The 6,022-nt window shown below is 40.4% G+C and overlaps 1 long non-coding RNA gene across 1 annotated transcript; it reads right to left on the bottom strand.

The window, feature by feature from the left end:
• Nucleotides 1-430: 430 nt before the first annotated feature.
• Nucleotides 431-5,143, bottom strand: LOC140151914 (uncharacterized). The gene is made up of 3 exons (XR_011858997.1): nucleotides 5,036-5,143; nucleotides 2,643-2,704; nucleotides 431-569 (listed from the first exon to the last, which is right to left on the bottom strand). It is a non-coding gene; the product is annotated as an uncharacterized lncRNA (long non-coding RNA).
• Nucleotides 5,144-6,022: the final 879 nt, after the last annotated feature.

Here is a 6,022-nt window from a genome sequence, read left to right as displayed (position 1 = left end):
TCAATCAAAGATCCCAAAATGACTCAAACTTTTGTTCTATTATTTAGTCACGGAGTCTACAGGCTGGTCCTCTACTAAAAAGCACATTTTTGAATGGTCTGAAACGGTAGAGCCAGAGGGTAGCATATCGAGCATAACAGCATCAGAGGGTGGCAAACATGGTTAGGTGCAAATACCTTTTCGGCATTCAGCAAAAATCATAAAGATACAATAATGAAAATCACTGCCCAAATAGACAGATGTGTCACACATGACGGGCATAATTATGATTATTTAATAGATAACAGTCTGCAGTCTAATACTTAGAATGCCTAGATCTCATAATATGCATTCACTTTGATCCAGTGACCAAACCTCTTGATGATGTTAGTGCGAGTTGCTAATACTTCAAACAATGCGATGAAGACGAATAGTTCCTCATAATTTTAAAGTGTCCATAGGCACAGTTACTGACATCTATTCAAAAGATCGCCGGTTTGTTGCCACGCTGAACGGATGCAGGATCATCGGGTAGAGAGTAGTAGTAGCATCCTCAGGTTTATCCTGTTGCTGTTTTGGAGCTGCCCACACTGACAAAAAAGAAAGCGATAGGCAAACAAAATTCATCAAAGGTCATGCATGTATATTCGCAAACAAAAAAGGAATTAAGTCGGTCTAAACATTCATCATGTTTAATGGCAAAAGATGTAGGTTAAAACTTCAATGACCTTTCAGAATTTTCAGGTAAAAAGTAAATACTACTAGTGGCAAATGGTGGTCATAGACCACAAACCTAGCTGGGGCATGTTGGTGTTGTGGAGGTATCTGAAAATGTTCCCCCGTCATAAAGTTTGTTGTCGCAGAGTTTGAGCCCCGTACTCCTTACAGATATCCATACAATATTTGACCTCTGCATGACCTTTGACATGACCCCTAAAAATGCTCCTCTGGTCATGAGATTTGTTGGGTCACTGAGTTTGAGCCTCATACCCCTTACATATATTCAGAAAATAAAATTATAAGATTTGACCCCAGATAACCTTTGACCCGACCCGGCAAAGTGTTCCAAAAATGTTGCCCTGGTCATCAAGTTTGTTGTCACCAAGTTTGAGCCCCGTACCCCTTACAGGTGTCTAGAAAATGCACTTCTAAAATTTGACCTCTGTATGACCTTTGACCTGACCCCTGCAAAATGTTCCCCTGGTCATGAGATTTGTTTTCACCGAGTTTGAGCGCCATACCCATTACATATGTCCAGATAATGCAATTGTAAGATTTCACCCCCTTAATGACCTTTGACCCCAATTCCGTATACAAGCTATAGGCGTGTGGTATAGCCGATGCATATGCAAATTACATCATTGTACTATATAATATGTGGCAGAAGCATTTTGAAGGTATTTGGTTAAATACCGGAAATGCCCTTTAGTGACCTTTGACCCCAATTCTATGGATATAGCCGATACATATGTGCAAATTACGTAATTGTAGGGTGGAACATGTAGGAGGAGAGGAGGAGAGGCATTTTAAAGTTTGTTGCCAGAAGAAGAAAGATCGGATTGAAAAACAGGGCCTAGCTCCGGGAGTTGTAAACCCCCAGCTAGGTAACTAATTTTTGTTGTTGAAAAATTGTGCTTCATCTATACTACTAAAATAATGAACGAAGTCTGTGGGTGTGCGTTTGTAAATGCCTCCAAACGAGGACCTACATATGGATACACACCATAAAACGAGGACACACCTCCAAACGAGGACGTCCTCGGTTTGTTACTATATGACCAGGATGACGTAAATGATGCAAATATACATATAAGATAGGTCCCCCCATAGGCGGTATAGGATGGGTCACAGTTGGATAGTAAGTTGTCTGGTGTGTTTGTGTGAGGTCCACGGTGTGTCTATTAAAAACGGGTGTGTGAATCCTCAGTTAGGTCCTCGTTTGAACGTATTTACAAACAGGGGTGTGTGGGGGTGGGGGCGTCTGTGTGTCCGGCTATGCGTTTCGCCGCGCTTCGATCCGATATTTCGGATATGGATATGTATCGGGAAAAGCATGTTGACCGGGTGGTTTTGAAGGTCATCGGAGGTCAAGGTCAAAGGTCAACATTTCAAACTTTATCCGATCAGGCCCAAACTTGGTGGGTGGAATCCTTGATACGAGGGGAATGTATGCCCGAAATAAAATCGCGGTCAGCCGAGGTCAAAGGTCATTACGGATTTTCAAACTTACTTTGTCCAATCGAGCTCAAACTTGGTGGGTGGAATCCTTGATACGAGGGGAATATATGCGCGAAATCAAATCGCGGTCAACCGAGATCAAAGGTCATCACGGAGGGTTCAAATTTCATGGTGGATGGAATCTTCGATATGAGGTGACCACGTAAAAAAATATAATCGTGGTCATCCGTGGTCAATGGTCATCCAGGGGCTACATTTTAATATCACGGGAGCATGAACAAAATAAAACCGAGGTCACTCGAGGGCGAAGGTCAAATGGGGTCAGTATGCCCAATTGGGCTTAAAAGTAGTAAAAAGAATGACGGGAACATGTCAAAAAGTCAAAAGGGGTCATCAGGGGTCAAATAGCATCGCTATCAGTAATTCTCACAGCAACGGGTGAACTAGTTTATATATATAACAATACACATGTCTGTATGGCTTACCTTGCTTAAAATCCCAATGGGAGGTGATCGCACTTACTTCTATTTGGCTCATATTACCTGTGCTGTGTATAAATGTTTTAAATAACAAATATAATAATAACTAGTGGCAAATGGTGGTCATAGACCACAAACCTAGCTGGGCCGTGTTGGTGTTGTGGAGGTATCTGACCCCTGCAAAATGTTCCAAAAATGTTTCACTGGTCATGACGTTTGTTGTCACTGAGTTTGAGTCCCGTACTCCTTACAGATGTCCAGAAAATGCCATTTTAAAATTTGACCCCAGATGACCTTTGACCTGACCCCTGCAAAATGTGCAAACATGTTCCCGTAGTTATCAAGTTTGTTGTCACTGAGTTTGAGCCCCGTACCCCTTACAGATGTCCAGATAATACGATTGTAAGATTTTACCCCCTTAATGACCTTTGACCCCAATTCTGTATGCAAGTTATAGGCGTGTGGTATAGCCGATGAATATATGCAAATGACATCATTGTACTATATAATGTGGTAGAAGAAGCATTTTGAAGATATTTGGTTAAATACCGGAAATGCCCCTTTCATGACCTTTGACACCAATTCTGTTTAGACACTATGGGCACTGGAGATAACCGATACATATGTACAAGTTACGTAATTGTAGGGTGTAACATGTAGGAGTAGAAGCATTTTGAAGTTTTTTGCCAGAAAGAAGAAAGAAAGAAAGAAGAACGCTGTGGTCTTTATGAAATGGCGGGTTATAAAAGCCTTGTTGTATGTATGTATGTATGTATGTATGGCAAATGGTGGTCATAGACCACAAACCTAGCTGGGCGTGTTGGTGTTGTGGAGGTATCTGACCCCTGCAAAATGTTCCAAAATGTTCCCTTGGGCATGAGGTTTGTTGTCACCGAGTTTGAGTCCCGTACTCCTTACAGATGTCCAGAAAATGCAATTTTAAGATTTGACCCCATATGACCTTTGACCTGACCCCTGCAAAATGTTCCAAAAATATTTCCCTTGTCATCAAGTTTGTTGTCACCGAGTTTGAGCCGCGTACCCCTTACAGATGTACAGAAAATACATTTCTAAGATTTGACCTCTGCATGACCTTTGCCCTGACCCCTGCAAAATGTTCCCCTGATCACGAGAGTTGTTGTCACTGAGTTTGAGCCTTGTACCTCTTACAGATGTCCAGATAATGAAATTCTAAGATTTGACCTAAGATGACCTTTGACCTGAACCATGCAAATGTTTCGTTTCAAAATTGTCCCCAGGTCAAGAAGTTTGTTGTCACCGAGTTTGAGCCCCATACCCCTTACAGATGTCCAGAAAATGCATTTCTAAGATTTGACCTCTGCGTGACCTTTGACCCGACCCCTGCAAAATGTTCCCCTGGTTATGAGATTTGTTGTCACCGAGTTTGAGCCCCATACCCCTTATAGATGTCCAGATAATGCAATTGTAAGATTTAACCCCTTAATGACCTTTGACCCCAATTCTGTATGCAAGTTATAGGCGTGTGGTATAGCCGATGCATATGCAAATGACATCATTGTACTATATAATATGTGGTAGAAGAAACATTTTGAAGATATTTGGTTAAATACCGGAAATGCCCCTTTAATGACCTTTGACCCCAATTCTGTTTAGACACTATGGGCACTGGATATAACCGATACATATGTGCAAGTTACGTAATTGTAGGGTGTAACATGTAGGAGTAGAAGCATTTTGAAATTTATTGCCAGAAAGAAAGAAAGAAGAAAGATCGGATAGCAAAACAGTACCTAGCTCGGGGGGTTGTAAAAAACAAGATATTTATAAAGCGCCATTATTGTCAAAGGATGCAAGGTACTAAGAGGAGGAAGAAAGTGGGCAACAAGAAAACACTAGAAGTTGTTTCCGACGATGGGGATCGCTATTGAGAAAGTCGCTACAAGCATGCTTGTAATGCGCAAGACACGAACAAATCTTTTCCAGTGACATTTACATCCTTTCTGGAGAATCTTGAACAATTTATGATTATTTTGCAAGTGATATATTATCTCACTGAGCTCTAACAGAATAGCAAACTATTTGTGGAATTTAATGTAATATTAGTGTTTTTGGTCTGTTCTGTAGAATTGTTCATATAATAATTATATACGGCAGAATTCCATCTACAAGCGTATATGCTTCTGAATGTATGTGGGGTTTGACAAAAGAGACAAAAAGGTAGACACCCTCTTTAAAACATTACAATAGACTAATCTTACTATTAATATAATATACGTTTGTACAGTAATATAGTTCCTCGAACTCCAAATAATGTTTTGGTGGAGGGCGTCTGCATTTCGCCTCTTTCGTCAAAAAACACACCACTCATTTAGAAGCATATATGCTTGCAGATGGAGTTCTACGGTATTATATGATACCTCTCTGCGCATCCTATAAACAGATTGCCAAGTGTCCGTTTTCCTCCAGGTGATCATGTGATGTAAAATATACCCAAGTACACTAAAATCAAGTAGTCATCAACACCATCGTACTGAAATGACAAATGAAACATTAAGTTGCAGGGTGAATATTTTGTTGTTTTCAAATGCCAGAAATACATTCAAACATCCAGCACTGTCCATTTGATCACATTTTGTCATTTCCCCTAATGACACATCGTCAGCCTGCTACGCTAATTGCCAAAGTCGTTTTTTATAATTTTGAGAACAAAGTACAAAATATGATTCAAGCATGCATCACTGAAAACTTAAATTGGTCAGCTTGACCAACGTAAAGTTAGTCCAGATGGTGCCCATCTTGACTAACGTAAGGCTAGTCAAGCCTGCTTGACTAACGTGCTTGACTAACTTTGACGTTGTCGAGCAGGCTTGACTAAGTTGCCTGACTTGACGTTAGTCAAGCCTGCTTAGGTTAGTCGCTCGACTAGTTTATGACTAACTTTAACCAGATGGTGTCCATTTGACTAACCTACAGTTAGTCAAGCAGTCCTAAGCTAGTCAGGCAGCTGCTTGACTAGCTTGCTTGACTAGCGTGCTGCAAACCACGTTACTGGTAAAAAGAGACAAATGTGGGATTTTATCTTGTCTGGTGGGATTTATTCTCATAGTTTTGCGTTTTGAAACTGAGAAAATCCTTTTACATGGTTATCATGATTACAACAAATTTTTGACCACTTATACCTTCTTTGGGAATTGAACTCGGACCTGGAGATTACAAACCCTCTACACTCACCACTAGACCACGGAGGCATTTACAACTCGTGAAACTTATTATCAGTACTTATCATGTTTAGTATGCTTACCTTAGATATTAAACTCTGTAATCGCATGTGAATATCCAAAATATCCGTAAATTGCATTAAAAAACCATCAGAAAGCTCTTACAAATATAAACAATAATGTTGT

This window comes from Amphiura filiformis, chromosome 5 (genome assembly GCF_039555335.1).
Source record: "Amphiura filiformis chromosome 5, Afil_fr2py, whole genome shotgun sequence".
Lineage (NCBI taxonomy): Eukaryota > Metazoa > Echinodermata > Ophiuroidea > Amphilepidida > Amphiuridae > Amphiura > Amphiura filiformis.
This window is presented reverse-complemented; position numbering and strand designations above follow the sequence as displayed.